Genomic DNA, 23,983 nt, shown 5'->3' with positions numbered 1-23,983 from the left:
ACCAGCCACACGGGAGTTTCCCGGACGCCGTCCAGACCAGGTCCTCCATGGTTTGTCAGAGCGGCGATACAATTCCCCACTCGGCATTTGCTTGTTGGGTCTTTTCCATTTCTTTCTTTCTTTTTTAAATTATTATTTTTTTCAACGTTTTTATTTATTTTTGGGACAGAGAGAGACAGAGCATGAACGGGGGAGGGGCAGAGAGAGAGGGAGACACAGAATCGGAAATAGGCTCCAGGCTCTAAGCCATCAGCCCAGAGCCTGACGCGGGGCTCGAACTCCCGGACCACGAGATCGTGACCTGGCTGAAGTCGGACGCTTAACCGACTGCGCCACCCAGGCGCCCCTTTTAAATTATTTTTTTAATGCTTATTTATTTTGAGAGAGAGAGAGAGAGACAGAGAGAGAGACAGAGCACGAATGGGGCAGAGAGAGAGACACACACACACAGGCAGAATCGGAAGCAGGCTCCAGGCTCTGAGCTGTCAGCACAGAGCCCGATGTGGGGTTCAAACTCATGAACCAGGACATCATGACCCGAGCCGAAGTCGCATGTTTAACTGAGCCACCCAGGCGCCCCAGGTCTGTTCCATTTCTTGTCATCTGGAACGGCCCTCCCTCTGCTTCTCCCGGGCCGAGGCCTATTCGAGAAAGTGCATCCCAGAGTCCGTTGCTCAGATGTCTCTTCTTGTCCTTGATGACATTTCACTGTCCTCACCCTCCCTTTCCCTGTGATTCCCCGTAAATGAGGACTTAGATCTGAAGGCTCCATTGCATCCAGGCTCACCTGGCTTGGGCCAAAACTTCCCCAGCAGGGCTGTGTGGCCCGGAGGCCGCGGGACGCCCTGCCCCAAGCAGGGGTGGAGCCGGGTCCCTCCCCGGCAGAGCGGCAGCCCACAGCATTCATGTAATTACTTGTTGGCATTATCTTAGAAAAATACAAAAAAATCTCAAATAACGATGTCAGAGTTAGTATTAACAGTAAGACTTACTGAATGATATTTATAAATTCTTTATCATCTTTTGTCCTTAAAAAAATCCCATTGAAAACAATCTAAATACTGTAATACAATCTAAAGAACATAAATTTATATAAATTGGTTGTTTTCTTTTTGTAAGGATACTTTCTTTTTCAGTTTAAGCTTTTGAATACGAAAACATTTACATAGTTCCCTTTCTTTCTTTCCTTCTTTCTTTCTCTATTTATTTTTGAGATAGAGCAAGAGAGAGAGAGAGAGAGAGAGAGAGCATAATAAGCCAGGCAGGGGCAGAGAGAGAGACACTCGGAATCTGAAGTAGGTTCCAGGCTCCCAGCTGTCAGCCCAGAGCCTGAGGTGGGGCTCAAACTCATGAACCGTGAGATCATGACCTGAGCTCAAGTCAGACACTTAACTGACTGAGCCACCCAGGAGCCCACAACATTTACATAGTTCTGAAGTCAAACACTGTGAGATCATGGGAAACATTTGTACCGGTCTCTGCCCCCGTCCCCGGCACAGAGCTCCCGAAGGCCCCGTAATTTTCTAGGTCACAAGGGCACTGGGAGCATCTTTTGGGCTAATGAGGTGACTCAGTGGGCTCCTGGATCGGTCCTGGGTCTTTCCGGGGACCTGAAGCTCGGGACTGGAAGCTCGGAAATTTCAGCCCCCGTCCCCAATTCTCCGGGGAGGGGGAGGGGCCGGGTATGGAGGTGATGAGCAGCCTCACTCCTCCGTGAGGAAGCCCCGCAAATCCGAGCAGGTGGGGCCCAGAGAGCTGCCGGGCGGGTGCACACGTCCCCGCCGAGAGGGTGACGCACCCCAAGTCTGCGGGACAGAAGGTCCTGTGCTCAGGACCCTCCGGGACCCGCCGTACCCACCCCTCCATCCGACTGCTCATCTGCAACTTTGTCCCCTCCTTTGTCACACGATGACCCGGTGACCGTGTTTCCTGGAGATCTGGGAGCCGCTCTAGCAAACTGATGGAAGCCCAGGAGGGTCGTGGGAACCCTGGTTGCAGCCCGTGGTCAGAAGCAGTGGGTCTGCTGGGCCCTGATGGTCGTGATTGGCGCCTGAAGGGGGGGTGTCGGGGGTGACAGGGGTAGGGTGTCGTGGGACTCAGCCCCTAACCTGTGGGATCCGACGCTGTCTTTGGGTGGATGGTGCCAGAATTGAGTTAAATTGTAGGACACCCGGCTGGTGTTGCAGAGAATTGCTTGCGGTGGGGACCAAAGCCCCCACGTGTGGTGACAGAAGCATCAGGGCCAAGTGTTCTGAGCGGTAAGGGAGACAGGAGGAGGGCTGGGTGGGTTTTCTAACGCACACCCTATCTCAAAGTTTCACTGCCCTGCTTCACTCCGCTTACCCCGCAATCCCCATTTTTATCGGTTTCTGATTGATCACTCCAGTGCGCGTATCTTTTGCAAATGTAAATAAACACGCACATATTCCTATTTTTACCTTTTATTGCACCAAAGACAGCACACTGCTTACTGCATCCAGCTTTATCCACTTGACAGTGTGTCTGGAGACGGCTCCTCCCCGCTCCCTGGAGGGGGGAGGATGGGCCCAGGACGGGGGAGCCCAGCCGGCTGGAAGGGGGCCAAGCGCTGAAGGCCCAGAGCTTCTAGAGGAGCTGGTCGTTGGAAGGCAGGGCCGGGAAGGATACAGGCTGTGCTCCAAGGTCGATCCCAGCTGGCCTGAAAAATCTCACGGTTTAGATGCGGTTTCCTCATCTGTGTGGGACTGTGGGACGATGGAGTGGGTTGAATAGGGTTCCCCCAAACTCACATCTGCCTGGAACATCACAATGTGACCTTATAGGGAAATAAGGTCTTTGCAGACGTAATCAAGCTGAGGTGAGGTCCTAGTGGTGAGTGTGGGCCCTAAATCCGACGGCTGGTGTCTTTATAAGAGGAGGACTCACAGACACACAGGGAAGAGGCCAGGCGGCGATGGAGGCAGGGACTGAGGTGATGTGACCTAAGCCTGAGAATATCACGGCTGACGTGTGGGGCTCACACTCCAGCCTCCAGAACGCTGAGTGAGGGTGTCCCTTGTTGGCTCACTTAGGTCCTGCGGCCCAGCCCCGTGACAGAGACGGGCTCGTCTCTGAGGTCACTTTCTGCTCTGGACCCAGAGGACTATTCCAAATTAAGTGGCACTTGAATCCCAGAAACAGGCATCCGGAGCCCTGCACCCACGGAGGCCGCCCGGCACAATCCTCTCCCTCAACGCTGCTAATCAGTCAGGCAAGAACAGCGACTGTAAACAGACATTAAAATATTCCCAATTACGTATGCATCTCCCGGGCAAAATTACATTTCCATAAACGCTGCAGAAACGGCTCAGAGAATGTGACCAGTGGGGCCAGCCTGGGAAGCAGGGTGGGGGCACCCACCAGACCCAGGCCCGCCCGGCCAGCCCCAGCCCCTCCCAGACCCTCGGTACCTCTGTGCTGGTGGGATGGACATTCCGTCCCGGGGTCCCCGTCACCCCAGACTCAGCCGTTCAAGGCCGGACTCACCTTGTCTCCCCGGAGCCTCACGCACTCTTCCCAATGGTGGGCCAAAGTCCCCTCCCTGTGCGCGTCCCTCTGGGTCAGCCCCAAGGCCGCCTCGGACACCCGCCTTCGGCTCGTCGAGCCACCAACACCACTACTGCTGTGGGAAGGTTGCTCACCGCCCCGCCCTCGCCCTGCTTGATCGCACACCTGCCCCCTGCATCCACTGGCTCTGGACATCCTGGGGATTCAGCCCCGGGCCTGCAGATGTGTGCTGTCACCCAGGCACTCGTGGCCCTCTGTCCACGGGAGTCACGGAACTAGCCTGGACAGGGTCCGTGTCAGGAGCCGGCCCAGCGCATCTGGTCGCTGCCAATGGAGGAGCTGGAGAGAGGAAAGGCCCTTCTCCGGCGCTGGACGCTGCCTGGTGCATCACGGTCCCTGAGTGGAGCCGGAGGAGGCGGGCTGCCAGGGGGGGGTTCTGCCCCCCACCCCCAGGCGCAGAAACCTAGGAGCGCTATCTCCCGCCAGCAGGATGGGCCCCGGCCGGCGAGGGGCACCGGCCACCTACTCCATTTGCCCACACACGTTCGGTCTGCTCGCCTGTGGCTGGCTCCCTCCTAGATGCCCCCAGAGGCGCGTGGCTGGGGGAGTTGGGGGAGGGGAGACACGTGGGGGTGTGCATCTAGAGGACGAGCGGTCCCCTTCCCTGCAGGGGCTCGCAGACCTGCCCAGGTCGTGACCGCTCTCACGGGAATTCTTGGGACTCGTGGTTTGGACATATTTTATGCTGCTGTTGGTTCTAGTTATTGATTCTTTGATAGCGGTCCATTCTGGTTGCTTGCAAGGATTCTCTAGGAACCCGCTCAGCGGGGCCAGGGGAAGTGGCAGTCTGTCCACGCTCAGGGCCCCATGTGGCCGCAGCGAAGGAGGGAGCGGAAAGACTCTGGGTGTAGAGAAGGCGCCAGCAAAACCCACTTCTCCCCCAGGACGGCCAGACTTTGGGAGCCTGCCCTGCCCCTTCTCAGAGCCCACCCTCCACCCAGTTCACCCCGCGCTGGGCTCAGTTGACAGCTTCTTCCCCCGATGCAGCTTCTGCAAATCAGTCCGTGAGGTCTTTTCCAGGCCCTAGAGATCTCCCCAGAGAGTTCCAAAGAGTTCTAGGGCCCCAGCATTCCCCACATGGTCTGGTTCAAGGTGAAAACTCAGGGCACAGCAGACAGTCCCCTTGGGTTTTTTGCTTGAACGCTTTCTCTTTTCAGAATCCCCGTTCTCTGGGCCTTGAACCCAGACCTTTCTTTTCAGAGAGAGTGTTTTTGCCCTCTACGATCTGGGCCTGGGTTTGCCTTTGCCACATGCCTCCCCCAGGCCACGCTGCCTCCCCAGGCCACGCTGCCCCCCCAGGCCACGCTGCCCCCCCAGGCCGCACTGCCCCCCCAGGCCACACTGCCCTCCCAGGCCGCGCTGCCCCCCAGGCCGTGCTGCCCCCCCCAGGCCACGTTGCCCCCCCCCCCCCCACCATGCTGCCTCCCCCAGGTGACCACAGGCTGGGTCCGGCCTCTCCCATCTCACACCATGTGTGGGCAGGTATGAAGCTCTGGGGGTCATGTGTTTACCTCTAGTAAGGTGAGGGCATGATGCGATGGGCGGTTGTTCATCTCTCTGCAGCCGAAGCCTGACTTCTTTGCTGCTCTCTGACGTCACCAGGACCCGCCCCTGTGCTGCCTGCTGTATGCTCTGCGGGCCCTCCCCGGACCCATTGCTGGCCCACCAGCCTGACCCTCGGGGAGATGTGGCAGGTGCTGGGGGTGGGGAGAGGGAAGCCGGGAGGCTCAGACTGAGACTGCCCTGACGACACGGCGATCTGTCTACCAAGCTCTGTGATGGGCAGTGGCGGGGGGTGGGGAGATAGCTGCGGAGGAAAGAAAACTCATCCCATCTAGCAGGGAGGTGAGATGATCACTCAGGGGGACGATGATGCCAGTGCCATAAACACAGCTGCCCCAGTGGTGGAGCCTGTCAGCAGCAGGGTTCGGATTTTTGGAGGCCAGGCCAGTGTGGGCAGTTCCAGAAGGAGCCCAGCGAGGAGGTGAGTTTGCACATGTATCTGCCCAAACCCGAGATCCCCTTCCCCGCTTTCAAGAGCCAGGAAGGCTCTATCTTCCTTACCGTTGCTTTGCTCCCCGTACGCGTCTAGAGAACCCCGTTTCCATACATTGAGAATTATACTGTTCAGTTGCACAGAGGATTCCTTTGGTTACAAGGGACGGGTCCCAAGCGAAGCTCGTTTCAGGAACGAAGAGTTTTCTGGTTCACTCGACAGGAGAGTGTAGAAGGCAGCTAACTTTTAGGCACGGCCGCAGCTCAAAGACGCCACCGGGCAGCATCTTACTCAGACTCTAACCTTGATTTCACTTGGCTTTGCTCTCGGGCGAAGGTGGCCCCAGAGCTCTAGGCCTAAGGGTTCCTCAGGACTCCCCACTTGGAGGACCAGGGTCATTCTGCCTTCACCATTCCAGCAAAACCCTGAGCGTCATTTTGATTGTTTGGACTTGGGTCACCACGGGCGTCCCTTAACTGGTTTCTGGGGGTGGGGGCGTGCAGTTCTGTCTTTGGCTGGCCTTGGGTCACGTGACTGCGGCCAGCCCATGTGACCACCCTGGGGATGGCGAGGCTGTAAGCCAGCAACAGAAGCCATCATGAGGGTAAAGCTTGGGCAAGGAAGTTTCGATAAAGGGAAGCAAAGGGATTTTGTTCCCAAGACGAAGAGGAAATTGTATCTGGGAAGTTGAAAGCACCAGAGCCTGGCAGTCCGGGGAGAGATTTCCTGCCTCCACTCCCAGCTGATAGTGCCCCTCGGGGCCCTTACACCTCATGTCGGGAGCACCCCGACTTTCTCATGCCTGGCGGGGCGGGGGTCACCCAGAGGTCACAGTGCTAGGGACACAGTAGGTGCTCCACAAACGTGTGGGGCGCAGAAGCATCCAGTAGGCACTTGCAACCAGGCAAATGACGAATCCTCTGTCTCGTAGCATCCGGGTCGTGTCCCTCACTTTGCGGAGGGTCCCTGTGTGGGTGTGAGACAGGTGGACGGAGGCAGAGGGGCGTGAGCAGGTCAGCCCTCAAAGGGCCATTCCCGCCCCTCCTGCGGGGGTGCGGTGCCCTCTGGGGACCTAGCCCCGGAGACCCCCAGGATGCGAGTTACCTAAAACACTTCCCCCTCTCCGCTCACATCAGTTGCAGGTCAGGATCCGTTTGACGCTAATGGAAAATCTGCCTTGTGACTTGTGGAGCGGCCCGGACCATCGGGCGTGTGACAGTGAACAGGCCAGGCTGAGCTGCGACTCCCCCGGGAGGGCTGGGAGGGGGCACACTCGGGCCCGTCACTCCCACGAGGTTGGCCTTCGGGGTCCGGGACGAGGCCCACGGCTCTCTCGGGAGAACACGGAAGGCAGTGGCAGGCAGGCCCTCCTGGCTTGGAGGGGGTCAGCCCTCGGCTGGCCCGGGCTTGGCTTGGCCGGTGGGAATGATCCCAGAATTCCAGGCATTTGCCCCGGGAACAGCTGCAGGGACAGCCTGCGGCCTCAGTGCTCCGCCCCCACCGCGGAGCCCCCTCCCCTCCCCCAGCCTGTCCGCTCAGCTGCTCGGGGAAACCTGGCAGCAGGAGGTGCTGGGAGATCTCAGATCCGAGGAGGGAAAAACCTGTTTCTCAGCCAGCCCTTCAAACGGAAACTGTCCTCAAACCCTGAGAGCTGGGGCTTTCTTCTTTGCAGAGCTGTCTGCTTTCTGGGTTGCCAGGGGCCTGGCTGGGGCTGGAAATAGAAATGCATTCCGTGCATTCATTCACTTAGCAAATATTTACTAAGCACCTCCCATGGGCCGGGCCTGGGCCAGGCGCTGCGTCCTCTCCTCCCCCTCATCGTATGTCGGCGAGCAAAACAGACAGACCTGGGCCTGTATGGAATTAGTGCCCGCGTGTGGGACGACAGGAAAAAAGCAAAAAAGAGAACACAGGCCTAAAGTAGTAGATTAAAAGGCGCTAAGTGCTGCGGAAAAAGCAGGGCAGGCAGAGCGGGGCGGCCTGGGGCCCGTGGTCGCACTTCCGCTCAGGCTGGTGCAGCGAGGCCGCGCGGGGGCTGTGAGCGGAGGGGAGACCCCTCGGCGCGTGTTCTCAGGCTCCGTCGGCTGCCGCGTGGAAGACAGATGGTGGCGGGGGCGGCAGGGAACCCAGTGGGAGGGTGTTGCATGATCCAGGGGTGATCCGGCGAGGCGGTCGAGTGGGCAGACCCCGGTGCGGGGTTTCCCGGGAACGAGCAGAACTTGGATCGGGTCCGCAACAACGTCCGTGGGGGATGCTGTAGGGGTGGGAGGCGGGAAGGGCCATTGCTCAGCCTACCAGAGGCTGGAGAAGCAGGTCCACCCGTCTGGGGTGTTGGGGGCAGGCATCGGGAGTCCCGGGGATGCTTCGCGGTTGGGACGGACACGTGTAGGTCTGAGACCTCCACCACAGTCATGCAGCGCCACACTCTGTCCCTAGAGAGCCGGCCCCCAGGCGTGGGACAGGGCGCGACACCTTCTCTGGGCTGGGCCTGGCCCCTCCAAGCCCCTTCAAGAGCCCCCCACTGCCACGTGGGGACAGGGTCTGAGAGCGACGTTGCTTCTGTGGTCTGTGCGTGCGGGCGTGTGTTTGGATTGGTTTAAAAAGTGACCGAGGGAACTCATGTGGAAAGAACCCAAGGTCAGGAAGGGCTCTGCCATGTGGACTTGGAGTGTGAGAGCCCAGCGCCCAGAGCCTCAGGGGGGAGGGGAGCAGCGTGCTGCAGCAGGGGGAAGGCTTGGACGCCCAGCCGGTGGCTGGCACGCTCTTCCCCGCGACTCACAGACCCACGTCCCTGCCGTAGGCGGAGAAGCTACTCATTGACCAGGAGGAGGGTGGAGGAGGGAGGCCGGAGGGGGTGGAGGGCGCGAAGAGGAAGTCAACATTGTCCGAGTGGGTGGGCATCCGGGGCGGGAGGAACCCTGTGGGGAGGGCGGCATCCCCACCCCGGGAGGCCGCTTCCTGCGAAAGGCCTGTGGGAACCTTGGGAAGTAAGTAACCCGAATAAGAGGGCACAGGGGCCTCCACAGGTGTGACCGGTGCTCAGTGGCTCAGGGAGGGTCAAGGATGCGTCGATGGCCACCGTGAACGGGGGCTAGGTGGTGGGTTCACAGCTAACAGGACTATCCTGGCCAGGTGGTCGGGCCGGGCGGCCCTCACTGTGCCTGGGCGACCCGCCTGGACGGCCGCGGACGGGACGTGAGGTGACCGGTGTGCGGCTTCGAAAGGAAATCGACGCCGGACTCGTGACCTGACCGCAGCTAGCAACGTGCCGTGAGATGGCCCCGGACTCTAGAGGGGGGCTTACCTCGTCTCCAGCGCTGGCAACGTCATCATCACCGCCGTCGGCACAACCTCCGCGTCCTCCATCGTCACCTTCACCACCACCACATTAACGTTGTCAAATGTCTCCCGTTTGGGGGGTAATGACCGGCTATTTGCTCCCCCCAGGTACCCTCTTATCCGAGACAGGAACCCCCGTTCTTTCCACCCCACGCTCTGCCCCAGGGAGCTGCCCAGCGGGTGGGTGACTTTGCCCACCTGACTCCCTCACCCTCTAGCTTCCGGCCGGGACTTTCGGCCAAGCAGGAAGAGTAGAGGACGTCATACGGAGGAAAGCGTGTGGGGAGGGCTACGTTTTCTCCTTCACCCCCCCCCGTGAGGAGAGGAGCTGCCATCAGGCCTGAGGCCCTGGCCCTCGCTCGGTAACAAGCATCCTTCCCAGACCCCTTCGGCCTGGGGGTGGTCATAGCTGCCGCCCTCACAGGTCCACTGATTCTGCGGCGGCTCTGGTGGTTTCCCTCAACCCTGGCAGCACCTCCGAAAATGCTCTTTTCATGAACAAGCCTCTTTTCTCCCATAAGCGGGCCATCTGTTTCCTGCCTATTCTGAGAGACACCAGCCTCGTGGCGTGCCAGGCGCCTCACATGTGGTCCCAGCGGCACCTGTACAAAGCCCCCAGCAAAGCATCTGGCAGCACCTGTGCCTGGGGCATCTGGGCTGAGTTCAGGGACACGGCCTGCCCCAGGGGGCCCCGGGGGCCTAGGAGACAGGCAGGGCCTCAGCCAGACGGAGCAGAGTCCAATTCCAGAAGCTGAGGTGGCGAGCAGGTGGGAGGGAGCCTGTTGGAATCAGGCCTGGGTGCGACGGGGATTTGCCCACGCCTGGGGGAGATCCAGAGTGGCCCCTGGAGCCTGCCCCGGCTGCCCCCGGGGTGCTGGGAGGCCCTGCTGGGCGGAGGGTGGGGGTGGTGGCGGGAAAGACAGACCCCTCTCGGTGGGGATACCGCGCCTCCCGCAACAGCGCTGGGTGGGGAGGTGCCAAGCCGCTCCTCTCTCCTCTGGGCTAAGGCCTCTCTCTCCACTGACTTCCCTTCCTGCCCCTCTTCCCCTTTGCTCCCCCTGCCCCACCCAGGTCTGTGCTCCCTGAGGAGCTCCTGTTTTGCCCTCTCCTGCCACCAGGCCTCTGGCTCTGCCGTCAGCGGTCATGACCCTCGAAGGAGAGCCAGCCCTGGCACAGGGCCACCAAGCCCAGTCCTCAGCCTCTCCTGTCCCCTGGAGTCTGGATGGCGGCCTAGAGGGGGCCGTCCAGCCCAGCCCCTCTGGGGGTCTGCAGGAGTGGGACCCGCTCTTTGCACATGTGGGACTTTGTCATTTGTCTGGGCCTGGCTCTTTCCCAGAGGGTCCTCATTCCTGAGCCTCGGGGACGACGGACTTATCAGAGTCGGGCCTCTGGCTCCTGGAGGAGGTGTGGTCTCAGGAAAGGCTGAAAACTGGCCTCACCAAACAGGTGAGGCCGTGGAGCCCATGCAGGCAGGAGAGGGGCTGACCCGGGGTCAGGACTCTGTTCCCCTTCCTCTGGGCTCCAGGCCTCTTCCCCGGCCACCAGGCCCTATTGGTTTCCTTCCAGGTCTGACCCTCGATGTAATTGTTACCCTCCCCAAGGCCCCTGCCGCCAAGCCTCCCCTCCCCCTCCTTCCTCTTTCCTTGGTGACGATAGTGACAGCACTAACCGAGAGCCCCAGCACCTGCTGGCCACCAGACCCGTGTAGCATTTGGGGGTGGCTCCCTTTCCTTGAGCACACCCCCCACCGTGGAGGTCATGAATTAATGCCCCAGAGGGAGAGGTCCCAAGTACCCGCGACAAAGTCACCATGTCCCCAGAATCTCATGTTTTTACTTAAAGCAAAATTCATTCACATATGGTTTTCTCCTCGGTACGGATTGACGCTTTACGATAAGTGCTCCCAGAAGGCTTTGCTCACCCCGCCCCAGAGCCTCCTGAGCTGAGCTTCCTGCTCTCAGAAGTTGCTGATGGCTCAAGGCATCGATGTCAGGGTGACCGAGTGACAGCGTGTCACCCGGCGGGCAGGCAGGGGAGCCAGACTCCGAGTCTGGTCTTGGCCAGCACAGGGCAGGGTGGGGACCCTGCTGCCCGAACAAAGGCCTGTTTACCAGGGCAGGAGGATGTCAGCCTCGGGCAAGCCAGGCCCTGCGGGATCCACCCACAGACTCACAATGGGCAGCTTGTGTCCTAGCCATCCGATCCTCCCGGGGCTACCCTGGGCCTGGCGCCGTGGACAAGGCAAGCGGGGGGTCGGGACGCGCAAGGAGGAACCTCTGTGTCCTTGGCCAGGCCAGATGCACGTGTGTGCCTGCGGGTCTGCTGAGACAGCATGGGCAGAATAGTGGCCCCAAAGCTGTCCACGTCCTGATTCTGGAAACTGGGAATGTGTTACCTTCTGTGGCCAAGGAGGGTCTGTATCAGAGAGAGGCTGGCTGTGAATGGAGTGGGGGTGCCACAGGCCAAGGGGTGCGGAGACCTCTAGAAGCTGGAAAAGACCAGGAAACTGATTCTCTCCTGAAGCCTCCAGAAGGAACCAGTGCCACCCGCACCTTGCCTTTAGCTCAGTGAGACCCTGTAGGACCTCGGGCCCAGGAGACTGTACGGGACTAAATCTGTGTGGGTGATCTTTGTTACAGCAGTGACAGGAGCCCCGTGCTCATCCCGCTCCCCACCATGAGTCACCGGAGGCCGTTACACCTGGCAGAGCCTGGAACTCCCCACCTGAATCTCAGGGAGAACCCCTTCCACGAGGGGCTGGGGGATCAGGTGAGATGGGGCACACAGGGCCCAGCACAGCGGGATGGTGTCCGTGTGGCCAGGGCCAGCTCCTTCCTCCCCGTGGTGTGGGTCCCAGACACTGGTTCACCCGCTTGTGTAGGTTAGGGCCTGTCACTGGGGCAAGGGGCCGTGGGGAGCCTGTGAGGTGGGCCGTGGGTATGCGGGGAGGCTGAGGGGGGAGGCTGGGGAGCCTGGAAAAGGGAGCCGTGTCCCTCCAAGATGTCCCCAGCTGTGGAGTATGCTCCCTGCACTTACGGCTCCAAGGGGCTGTGGGTGAGCAGAGACATTGATCCTCCAGGGCCCAGAGCTGCGCGTGGGCAAGACAGATCCTCTGCGGGGAGCCCGGAAGCAGCCAGCCTCTCTCTGTCGCCAGGGAACCCAGCAAAGATGAGGGTTTTCTGCAAGATCAGGATGTGGAAGCAGGGAGGCCAGGGAAGGTGGCAGGGTGCTGGGTGGGGGTCACGGTGGACAGCTGGACTGGAGGGGCTGCACAGCGCTGAGGGAAGGAAACCCGCGGAAGGCCCGTCTGGCGCAGAGGAGGGGCGGAGGGACGGTGCCAGGAGGCAGTCAGGGCTAACGGGCCTGGCCGGTGGTTGGTATGCAGCTGGACCCCATGAGGGGCCCTCCTAAGCCCCACGAGGAGCCCCCTGACCAGGAAGGGGGCGGTGTCCAGGTGGAGACAGCCGCTTCCTGGAATCTTCCCATCTCTACCAGCGTCCTGGACCACCACTCAAAGCAGCATACAACACTCATCTGGAACAGTCTGGAACAAGGTGTCGGCCGGGCCCCACCCCCTCTGGAGGCTCTGGAACGCGAGCTGTCCCCGCCTCTCTCCCAGCTCCAGAGTTGCTGGCAATTCTTGGGCTTCCCCGCTCTCTGGCCTACATCCTCACATGGCTTCTCTCTGTGTCTGTGTGTCCTTTTCTGTCTCTGTTAAGGACACCCTCACGGGATTGAGGGCCCACCCCAATCCAGCCTGGCCTCCTCGTAACTTGATTAGACCCACAAAGACCCGGTTTCCGAATAAGGTCCCTGTTACGGGAACGCGGGTTAGGAGTGGACATCTCTCTTCGGGGGACAAAATTCAGCCCACAACACCATCCACACCACGGAACGGAGCAGAGACAGCCGAGGGCCACCCTGGGGCGCCTGCACGGGGGCACCGGGAGGGTCTGCGTCCGTGAGCCCATGCCCCCTCTGTGGACCAAGGTGACTCTGAAAGTCTTCTCTGTTTTCCCACTGGTGGTGCTGGGCCAGCTCCCAGCCTGAGGCTCTCCCACTCCAATCAGGAGGGTGGGACCAGACCTGCAAGTGGGGCCCCCGCGGCCCCTCCTGGGCCTGGGTCTCCTCCCCTGTGGCACAGGATGGTGGACACAAGCACACACGTCCAGGACGGAATTGCAGGTGGAGTGCAGAGCCTGTAGTAGGGGCGGGACACGCATGTGTCCTTGTGGACAGGTGCACAGCCCTGTGACACGTGCTGGGGACACCTTCAAGGACAGTCCCCCACCCTCTCTCAAAGGGCAAAGGTCAGCCACTGGACAGAAGCCTGGTCACGGGGTGCGGCAGCCACTGCGGGAGCAGCGACCGGCTCCGTGGAGCTTGACCGAGCGTCCGCGGGCTGAGTGAGGCCAGAGGAGTTTCCGGAGCGAAGGGCGGCATCTGAGGGAGCTGTGGAGGCCGTGCGACCCTCCCACACAGAGCCGGGTCCCGTGCAGCCGGCCTGCCACTCGCTACTTGGCCGGTGATTTTGGACATGCGTGATGGCTGCGGCAGGCCGGAGCCTGTACTCGGTGGCCCTCACCGCCTGTCCAGCCAACCCCACGGGGCGAGGCTTCTCCTGCTCCTTTCCACCGAAGCAACACGACCCTGCCAACCGGAGCTTCGTAAGGAGCTGTCCCTGGAGACAGGGTCCTGAGCGGGGGGGTATCTGGGAGTCGTCCCGGATGAGGCCCGTGGCCGTGGCAGAGCCCCCATGGACGGGTTTAACCTCCCGCCGGAGTTAAAGGCCCGGTGGGTCTGTCTCTGGCCCGGGAGTTCTCTGGGAAAGTCGTCTCAGAACTCAGCCAGCAGCAGCCAGAAGGCAGAGAACAACTCCCCACAGAGACCGCCCAGGCCCCTCAGCCCCCGGTGTCCCACAGGTACCCCTGAGAACGAGCAGTCACAGAGCATGCTGGGTGCCCCAGGGGCCACCAGGCGCTCCCCTACACGACAAACTGGTGAGCCCGAGACCGCTGCCCGAGAGGCCCCCCCCGCCCCCGCTCACCAGCAACTAGAAACGTGGCCTTTGGGGAAGGAAGGGCTACCCCTCCCCGAGCCAGAAACTCAGATACTGTCCGCCTGGGAATCTGGGGTGTCTGCTCCGGTTTCCCTCTGCTCTCCTGGGGGTGCTTGGGGGCTCCTGTTGCTGAGATCTGCTCCCCGGACTCTTCAGAGGCCTGGGGAGAGCGTGTGTCCATCTGTCCCCAGGGACAGCCCTACCTGTCCTGCCAATGGCACCAAGACCGGGGCGGCAGGCCTCCTTCCCACACCGGGAGGGAGAGAGGACCACATCCGGGCCCCTCCTGGGTGGCGGGCGTCCCGGTCTGCTCTTTCACCGCCAGCCCGGGCAGCCCCTGCCGAGCCAGGCACCCCCACTGGTTCCAGGGCGTGGGCACCGACCCCAAGGCCTTCCCCACCCACTCCATTGTAGGGCTGCAAGCTTAGCACGTGTGCAAGTATTTGTGGCCAGATGCCTCCCGTCAGCCCTCCCGGGAGGCCTCCACCATGAGTCACTGGCTCTGGTCTGGGGTCAGGCAGCAGCGGCCTCGCCCGTTCAGACTTTGGAGGCCTCACCCTGGAGAAGTGGGGCACCGACCCAGCTAGCAGCCTAGAGGGGCTTGGGGGGAAGGGCAATCGGTCCTGCTCCTGGGCCCTGCCCCTGCTCTGAGTCGCCTGGACTGTGACCCTCAGCGTGGCGGACGAGCTCACGGGCTCTCCATCCTCGGTTCCTGCCCGCTGTAGATGAGTCACGGTGACAGCGGATGGTCCCACCAGGCCTCATGATGTGTGGTTCTGTCCTGAGTGGCTCAGCTGTCAGTTTCCATGCCCGGGGTGGCCAGTCCCGTGGCCAGGAAGAGCCAGGGCGGCTGCTGTCCTTTACCAAGGCAGACCTTCGTGATGTAGAGCTACCCACAGGTCACAGGGCAAGTGGGGGGAGGGCAGCAGGGAGAGGAAAGGACTCTTAGGGTCTGAGGTGCTTGATGGGGCCAGGACAGCCCCCCCCATCATACATGAGCCCCCAGGAGTTGGGGGGAACAGCCGCCCAGGTTCTTGTCCTGGCCCTGCCCCAACCGAGCTTGCCCTGGGCCAGCCACCATCCCCTGGCCTCGGTGTCTTGATCTGGTCCCGAGACACCAGCTTGGGCCAGTTAGGTGAGCTCATAATCAGGACAGGGGACTTGTTCCTCCTGCTCACCCGGCCTCGTGGGCTGAACCGTGGCCCCAGGAGAGATGTCCACCCAGCCCTGTGAATGTGACCTTCGTGCAACAAGAGTCTTGGCGGGTGTGATTAGGGTCAAGATGAGACCATCCTGGCCGGTGAGGAGGGGACATAACCCAGCGACAGAAAAAAGCACACACAGACTCACCGGGAAAAGGCGGAGGTCGGAGGGATGTGTGGGAGCACCGAGGGCTGTCAGCAAGGCCCCGAGGCTGGGAGAGGACCCCCTCCCCGGAACCCTCAGAAGGAACCGGCCCTGCCCACCCATGATTTTAGCCTCCCAGTGCGTTGATCTGTTACGGCTGCCCCAGAAACAGGTACAAGCACAGAGCCCAACACGGGGCTCAAACTCACAAAACCATGAGATCATGACCTGAGTTGAAACCAAGAGTTGGACGCTTAACCGACTGAAATGCCCAGATTCTTGGATTTTCAGAGGAGTGCAGACTGTGACCAGTGCTCCTTGTAAGCAAGGACAAGGCCGCGGGGACCCACGTGATAAGGAAGACTCGTGTCCTTGTGCTCGGGACCCAGCCCTGCAGTCTGTGTCACAGACAGCGCACGGGGTCTGGCCTCCAGGCAGCCACGGCATGGCTGGGGGGACAAGATCTCCCACCTGGGGCCGAGGGCAGCACAGGACAGCATGCGCTGGAAAAAGTGGTGGCCCTGAGGCCAGTGGGTGAGCTCTGGGTGAACATGGGTCCTTCCTGGTCTGGTGCTTGGCGGAGAAAGCTTTCTGAGCAGGTAAACTGAGGCACATGCCCAGGGCGTTGGGCTGAGGAAAAGAGAGTGTGGGCAGGCCAGAGCTGTGGGAAGGGGGATTCGAGCTGCCGCGGGTGGTCCCTCGTGGGAGGCTTGTGGGGGGGGGCACCTTCCAGGGAGCGCCCTGGAAGGTGACAGGAGGCCACAGGGTTTTAGCTCTGAGGGGGACATCGGGGGACACCTTTGCAGCAGGCCCTTTGCAAGGATACAGTGTCGGATCTGTGAGGTGACTCACACTTTCCTGCCCCAGAGCGGCAGGGGTGGTGATAAGGACGGGCTGGGAAGGTCACACGGGGGAGGCGCGAGAGGCAGTGGGGTCACATAGCTCAATCCGAACCCGGCTCGGGCTGGAGCCTCCACGGGACACCAAAGAGAAGGTATCGGGAAGCGGACGTTTCCTCCACGAGCTTTAGTCCCTGTGTTTTTCAGGGGGGTCCTCGGGGGAGGCTTTCATCTCCGTGAAATTGCAGGTTCGCCGTGGCGGCCGGGGCTCCTGCCAAGTCCCTCAATTAGCCAGAGGCCTCTGGTGGCTGTGGGGAGCCCGCTGCGGGAGAGAATGCGTGCTCCCTCCTCCTGGGGCCCGACCCCGGGATGCTTGCATCATGGAAACTGCTTCTAGAAACCCCATGGCCTGAGCCGCCCCGCTCCTGGGGAGACCGGAATGCCAGCTCAGCGGGCAGCACCCGGGCGAGCGTGCCTCCTGCCTCTCCCCCGGGACTCCCCTGGCTCCGCAGGGCTGGTGACCAAGAGCTGTGATGTCACCGTCACCCTATGAGGCTGCCAGGCGCCCGGCGTGAAGGCTCCTCCTGGCCAGCTCGGCACTGACGCAAATCAAAAGCTTCCAGCTCTCTGAGCGGTGGCCACCGTCCTCAGCCGGCAGCTCTGTGGTCCAGCACGGGGCTGGCAGGGGGGAGGGTGGCGGGCAGAGGGCTCCAGCGGGCCTGGCATCTGAGATAATCAGCTGCTTTTTAAAGGGCGGCCAGCGTGGCATGTGGGGCTCCCCGGAGGTCAAGAGGGGCCAGCCCCGCCCCCCCGCAGCCCCTGGCAAGGTCAGCCCCACGCCGCGGGGCCTCAGGCGTCGCCTGCCAGGCCACCTCCTGCCCCACGTCCCCAGCCAGAGGGTGCCTGGGGTCCTTGGGCTCCGGGCAGGGCTATTTGCCTGGAGTGGTGCTGGCAGCGTGGGAGGAAGTCAGGCCAGATGGACCCACCCCAGGGCGAATGGGGGCAGGGGCCGGGGCAGCCTCCGCACGGCATCCTGCAGGGCTGGGGTGGGACCCCCCCGCCCCCCCGCCCCCCGCGCATTGGCCTCTGCCTGGAGCCGCGCTGCCCGGCCCTCCTTGGCTTCCCGGGGCGGTTCGTGGACACGGGACACGTGTCCAGGGCTCCTCCCGGGAGTGTGGGGAGCTGGGCTCGGAGGTCACGGGGACCCGGGGTGCCCTTCCAGACGGCTGTGGATGAGAGCCACCATGGGACCCTGACTGCCCTGGAAGAGGCCAGCCTGCCGGAATGTTCTGTTCTTCCTTAAAGACACACGCACGTGAACACGCTCCCACACCCACACGTGCACGCACAAATGCAGGTGAGTGTGAGCACATGCGCACACGCTTACACTCACACGTGGGCACACACGCACGGTGGGTGTGGTTGCTTTCCACGTTCGGATCAGCACTGGCTTCAATCAACAGGGCACTTGGCGGGATTTGACCGCTTCTAGCACAGGACGAGGACCCGCTCCTCTCTTCCTGCCCCCCCCCCCCCGACACCGTGCAGTCAGAACCACAGCCCTCTGGCCTGGACTTGATGGCCACGGAAGAACAGAATATCCAGGGGCCACGAGTAGCCACCCGGGAGGGTGACAGTGAGACAGCAGTGGGGGGTCCGGGTGGAAGGACGCGTCAGGAGCTGAGGACAATGATGCCAGGGCCTACCTCCCGGCCACGTTTGCCCTCAACTGGCACCCGGGCCAGAAAGTGCAGTCCCGACGCTTTGGACCGGCCACTGGCAAACAACCCCAGGGCGCGGCAGGTGCAGGCTGGGGGGGCGGAGGCAGGCTGGGGGGCATATGGAGAAAAACCCTGTCGCACAGCCCAAGCTCACCCTGGGGGTCACGCTGTGAGGTGTGGGACACAGCAGCCCCTCTCCTCTTGGCCACTGCGATGTCACCCTTGTGGGCGGCCCTTGGAGCGGAGAGCCCGTCCCCGTGGAAGGGCCTGTGGGGCGTTCTGCCTTGCGGCAGGACCACCTGGGTGGCTGGGAGGCCGGCTCTCTCCCTTCCCGTCCAAGGGCTCCGCCCAACGGAGAGACACCTGCTGCTGCGCTGTGGGGACACGGGTCCGGGGTCCCTGCAGCCTGGGGACACCCTCCAGCACCGTCTCGGAATCACGGCCTCAGGAAACAGGGTCACTCACGAGGTCAAGGGCTGGTGAGGACTGACTCTGAACACTAAATCTGTCTGTCGCTGCCGTCGCTCTCTTTCCTGACCTGCACTACAATCCTGCCGCGCTGTTCTGGATGTTTCCAGCAGCCGTCCCACGCAGCTCTGGGCCTTTCTCCACGCAGACGGTCGAGAGGCAGGCACAGAGCTGATGGGGACTGCCGGCAGAAGCATCCAGAACAGTGCAGCGGGATTGCAGCGGGCTCGGAACGGAAGACAGCCTGAGCTCTGGGCAGAAGGACGTACAGGGCAGGTTGGGCCTTGCGGGAGACCTCCAGGCTAGCCGGCGCTCCTGGAGTTCGGCCGCCGAACCGGATCCTCCGCTCGGGAGTGGGCCGACCCCCCGACCTGCACACTCGCCGGCAGCCCTGTGTCCTCCGGCCAGCAGGGCAGATCCTCCCGGGCCCCGCAGCCCACCTGGCCCCCGGCGCCCCGGGCTCGTCGGGAGGGAGCCGTTCTCTGCAGGCAGGGCGTCCCCGCCCACGGCCTCCCTTCCGCTGCCCTCTTTCTGCTCTCTGGGCTGAAGTTGGCCTTTGTGTTGTTTTGTTCTAGTAACCAGTCCGCGTCGGCCGGCGGGCAGTCGGCCGATGGTCACGCTGTCCACGTGGCCGGGCTGTCGGCTGTCATGTGCAAGTGGGGACGGGGCTGGGGGGGAGAGAGGAGCCTAGCAGGGGCTCCCCCAGGCCCAGCAAAGGCACCCCAGGAATGGGAGGACGCCCCTCCCCACCCCACTTCTGGTTTTCCAGACCGAAAAGCCAGCAGGAGGGGCTGAGCGGACCAGCTGCCTGCCCCTCCCCTCCCCTCCCTTTGGAGACCCGGGCGCCCAGCCCTGCGCCCCCAACCGAGGGGGCATTTCTTCCTGTCCTTCTGGCCCAGCGGCCAAGCCGCCAGCGTCTGTTTTCCCGCCGGCTCCCCGCAGAGCCGCAGTGGCAGCGCCCCAAAGTCGGTATCCGCACACACTCCAACCTGCCCTTCAGTTTATAAGACGTCAATATTTGCTCTTCCATTGAGAAAATAGTCAGAGGTTTTCCTTTAAGTGCTCTGTACACATCAGTGCCCTTCAAAGCACATGCTGTGCTCTTTCTACACCGTGGAAAGGAGGAAGCCTGGCCTGTGGCTCCCGGCACAAAGCAGCCCTCCCATATTGTCCCCGCCGGCCCGAATGTTCTAGAAGCCAGGGCACCTGGGGAAAGGAGGACAGCAGGAGCCCCTGGCCTGACACCAACGCCAGGAGGAGGCAGGCGTGGTCATTCTGAGCCACAGGCATCCCAGCCGGGCCCCAGTCCTGGCCCGCAAGCTGACCACCAGCCCACATGGGAGGTTTGGTCTGAAAGGGAGCGTTTCTGGGCTCCAGGTTCTCACAGGGCCTTTGCCGGAGAAGTGGTCATCAGTGAGACAGAGAGAGAGAGAGAGAGAGAGAGAGAGAGAGAGGCCCTGCCTGGGCATGGAAGGTCTGCATTTTACACTCAGCCTCTCACTAGACGCCTGACCCCCTGCTTACCCTCTCCAGGCCCCGGTTCTCTTACATGTGGAAGTGGGGGGGGGGGCGCGTGGAGCCCACGGTATGTGCCTCTCCACAGCGAGGCGTGGCCACAGCAGGGGTAGTTTTGCCGTGAGGATTGGCAGGTGTTCCACACCTGGTAACTGGTGCCGGCTCATCGTTGGCTCTGGGCTCCGGAACCTCTCTCGAGCCTGAGCCGAATCGAGGCCTAGAAGGACCTCATGTGACATGCCAGCGCACAGTAGGCCCTCTCTAACAGCTTTGCCTGAATCCACACGACAAACAGATGAACGGTGACACAAATCGCTGTGGCCGTGCTCTCTGGCTGCCCCCCGGCCCCCTTGCCCTGAGCGCAGGCACCCGCGAGAAGGCCACGCGGGCACCGGCAGGCTGGCCTCCCTTCTGGTGACATTTACACCACAGCCTCCCGCACGTGTGGGCCCCCGGCGGTCCTGAAAGTGGCTACACGGGCACGGACAGCTTGCTTCCTAATTGCTGGACGCCCGGGGTCCCTCAGACCTGGACGGACACGCTCCTGGGCCCCAGCCCCCACCAGAGCCTCCCCTGCTTGCGAGCCCTCGTCCTCCTCAAAAGCGGCTTCTGCAGCGACCAGGCCACCTTCTGGCTGGGGGGCTGCGGGATGTGGGACTGAACCCACGAGGACCCCCGTAGATCCCAGGTCCAGCGGCAGGGGAAGGTGCTGGGCTGCCCGGGCCCCTGGGACCTCATTCAGGCCATTGGCTCACCCTGCTGGGCCCACGTCCCCTGTTTCTGGGAGACGATTCTGCGAGTTGCCTAGGATGACGTCGGTAAAAAAGCTTGCTTCCTGCCTGGGGCTCTGAGGACCAGGTCTGCCGTCACGCCTATGACAGAGTTCTGCGGGCCCTCTGGAGTTGACATGAGCTGTCTGGAGCTGGCTGGGGGAAGGCGGTTCCTTGTTTCTTTTTCCACAGCAGGAGCAGAGGTTTAAGTAACAGATGGCCTGAGTGGTGGTGGGGGGGGGGGGCACAGGTGGTCAACCCCGTGGGCCCGTGGGAACCAAGTGGTGGCCATGCGGGTAACTGGGGCATTTAAATAAGGAAACACTCAGGTCTGATCACAAGCCTGTGAGTGTGGGGGGGGCTTTCCCTTTCTTTCTCCTGCTAGAAAGCTCTCCTCCGCCTGGAGCCCCTCCAGGCCAGGCTCTCCCTTCTTATATCTGCTCCCTTCCTCTTTTAGGAAGCAGCCCTGACCCTCACCCTCCTGCTTGCTCCCCTTGGGTCTCCAGCCTCCAGGGGACCCCTCTCGAGGGTCTGCTGCTGACATCCTGCCATCCCAGTCTGCCAGACTCCTCTCCACCGGTCTGGAAGACAGGGCCGCTTCCTGACAGGTGTTCCTCTGCCTCCCACATCCTGGAAGCTTCCCCAGGGCTGAAAATGCCTGGTGAGTGGCGGGCCAGCCTCAGGTGGACTATGTGGGGCCTCCACGGCCCAGAGGTTTCCAGCTGGTGTCCCGCTCAGTTGTCTGATGGCCGGTCGCCCGTGTCCACCTTGGAGCTGAGTTGGGCCGGGAGATAGCAGAGTGGGAAGCCCAGAGAACATTCTAGGCGGGCCTGCCAGGGACAGGGAGTGAGCGCCTCTGTCTGGGAGGCCCGTGGGAGGCTATTGGTCCAACGGCATTGCCAGAGGACGTGTGTGAATCCCAACTCCCGAGGCAGACGGCTTCGGAGGTGTGGGCCACCGCCTGCCTCTGACGCGGCTCGTTCTGTTCGCCTCTGCTTCCTGGCCCGCTGCGGGTGGAGTCCCCTGCCAGGAACGATGGTGCCACCTGGCTCCATCCTCGACGCTCTGACGTCTGCACTCCGCCGTTTGGGCCAAGATGGAAACCAAGCGGAATGTTCCTGACGTGGGATCTCCTCGTCCCACGGTCCCGTGGCACCTGGGCCACGTCGAGTGGGAAGGAGAGCCGTCCCTCCCCGGGTCATCCTTCCCCTCTGGGAGCATCGTCCACTGTTAGTTTTGGGGGAAAGTGGAGTCTGCAGAACTCTCTGGCCCCTTACGACAGACAGGCAGGAGTGTTGAGACAAGGGCTCAGGTGGTCTGAGTCCTAGCGGGGGCTGAGGACCACACACGGATCCCCCACCACCTCCACGTGGCTCACACCCACCCCAGCCATCTCCCACCAAAGTACTTCCGGCACCCCGCCCCCCCGCCCCCCCCCCCCCCGGCTCTATGGCTGGGACCACGGGCCGCCCCCTGCCCCCAGGACCCAGCTGGGAAGTTGGAAAAGTCTGGCCCCACACCAACCGAAACATGACCCCAGAAGCCCAGGCTCGGCCCCACTGATTCATCGGCGGAGCAAACTTCCTGCCCCCACCTGCCCCCACGCGGCTCACGCTCCTGTCAGCCAGAGCTCGGGGAAAAGGGTGAGGCCCTCCTGCTTGCATGGCGTCCCGGCTCCGACCCCACGAGGCTGGACATCTGCTAGGCCGATGACGGATGTGACCACAGGCGGACGGTGGGCATCAGGGCCACAGAAGCCCAGGATCCGGCGGAAGAGGCCTTAAGATCAGCGGGCCACGGGGCGCCGTGTGGGACGGCAGGGATCGAACGCAGCGTCAGCTTTTGAAGTCCTGTGTGGATCTTCCTGCACATTAGCAAAAAGCGTAGAGCATCAAAACCTCGACGGAAGGATGTCATCTCTTGTGGCCGAGACTGGTGAGGAGGGCCGTTAGCCCCGGGCTGGCTGAATGGAAAGCGCCAGGTGCGTCGTGGACCGGCCTGGCTGAAATTCTGCCGTGGCCGGTGGGTGACGGAGGCGTGGGGTGCATCGATCTAGCCCAGGGCTCTGCGAACTGTTTCTGGAAAGGGCCAGAGAGTAAATATTTAGGCTCTGTGGCCGGCGGTCTCTGCTGCATCCTCTCTGTTGCAAAAGTCACAGGAGACACGACGTGGACAAGTGGGCGTGGCCGTGCCACAATGAAACTTTATTTATGGACCTGAAATTTGACTTTGGTGCAACCTCCACAGGTCGTCTTCCCCTCCCCCCACCCCAGGCACTTACGAATATTAAAACCGGGGCACCCGCGTGGCTCGGTCGGTTGAGCATCTGACTTTGGCTCAGCTCACGATCTCACGGTTGGTGGGTCGGAGCCCCGTGTCGGGCTCTGTGCTGACAGCTCAGAGCCTGCTTTGGATTCTGTGTCTCCCTCCCTCTCTCTGCCCCTCTCAAAATAAATAAATAAACTTTAAAAATAACTAAATAAATAAAATGTTAAAACCCTTCTTGGCCAGGGGTCAGACACAAACAGGCCAGACCTGAGCCGTGGCGGCACAGCCTGTGGGCAGAGTGCAGATTTCAGAGTTTAACGCTCTCGGTTAGGACGGGGTGACAGTCCCAGAGGCGGGGGACTTGCCCAGTCCACGACTGCAGTGGCAGAGACTGGTCCGAGGCCCAGCCCTGCACTCAGATGCACTTACTGCTTCTGTTTTCTGGGGCTGTCGATGGGGGTGGGGGGAGCTGGTAGTGGCTGTTGGACCTGTGTGACACCCTCCTCAACTCAGCAGCACCCTCTGTTCCTTCAGGAGCAGGAGTGGTCCGACTCTGGGTGGTTCTGGAGGCAGCCCGTCTCAGAACCAGCCCCCAAGGACCCCAGAGACCCACACGGCAACCCCAGGTTGGCCAAAGTAGCACCGTCTCCCGGCAGATGCACTGGCCCAGGGGGCGGCTGACCAGCAGGAGCCTCGGGGCCATCCCTGGACATGGGGAGGAAGGGGCTGTAGTTCCTCTGGGGTCTTGAAGCTGGACCACCTTGCAGGCCTTGGGGGGCCGCGGCCAGGACCCCCTCCTCCAGGCAGCTGAAGGAGTCCCATCTGCAGAGGAGAGAAAGAGCCCCCACCGGGACAGGAATGTGGACCCTGCCCTAGAGTGCCTACAGCGGAGCCCAGAACACTCACTAGCCTTGCTCCTGCATGTGGCCTGCCCCTCGCAGACGCCCTGCCACTCACACCCGAGGCCCTCCCCTCGGTGCCTCTGTGGCTTGAGGCCCTGATCGGCCCTCAACCCCTCCAGAGGGTCTCAGAACCACACACGGCAACAGACGAGCCTTAGGACCTGGCAGCCGTGC

At 62.0% G+C, this 23,983-nt stretch overlaps 2 long non-coding RNA genes across 4 annotated transcripts; one reads left to right on the top strand and one right to left on the bottom strand.

Moving 5' to 3' along the window:
- Positions 1–394: 394 nt before the first annotated feature.
- LOC106985696 (uncharacterized) lies at positions 395–9,695 on the bottom strand. 2 transcript variants are annotated; one of them, XR_008297491.1, is made up of 8 exons: positions 8,886–9,695; positions 6,713–7,835; positions 5,650–6,547; positions 5,097–5,282; positions 2,439–3,242; positions 1,859–2,251; positions 788–928; positions 395–641 (listed from the first exon to the last, which is right to left on the bottom strand). It is a non-coding gene; the product is annotated as an uncharacterized LOC106985696 (long non-coding RNA). The 2 variants fall into 2 exon arrangements; XR_008297490.1 differs by lacking the exon at positions 8,886–9,695 and having other exon boundaries at positions 6,713–8,175.
- LOC113594344 (uncharacterized) lies at positions 8,456–23,926 on the top strand. 2 transcript variants are annotated; one of them, XR_008297496.1, is made up of 4 exons: positions 8,456–11,766; positions 13,160–16,992; positions 17,388–17,968; positions 21,097–23,924. It is a non-coding gene; the product is annotated as an uncharacterized LOC113594344 (long non-coding RNA). The 2 variants fall into 2 exon arrangements; XR_008297495.1 differs by having other exon boundaries at positions 13,160–17,968; positions 21,097–23,926.
- Positions 23,927–23,983: the final 57 nt, after the last annotated feature.

Source organism: Acinonyx jubatus, chromosome C2, assembly GCF_027475565.1.
Source record: "Acinonyx jubatus isolate Ajub_Pintada_27869175 chromosome C2, VMU_Ajub_asm_v1.0, whole genome shotgun sequence".
NCBI lineage: Eukaryota > Metazoa > Chordata > Mammalia > Carnivora > Felidae > Acinonyx > Acinonyx jubatus.
Note: the sequence above shows the minus strand (reverse complement) of the source record. Positions and strands in the feature narration are given on the sequence as shown.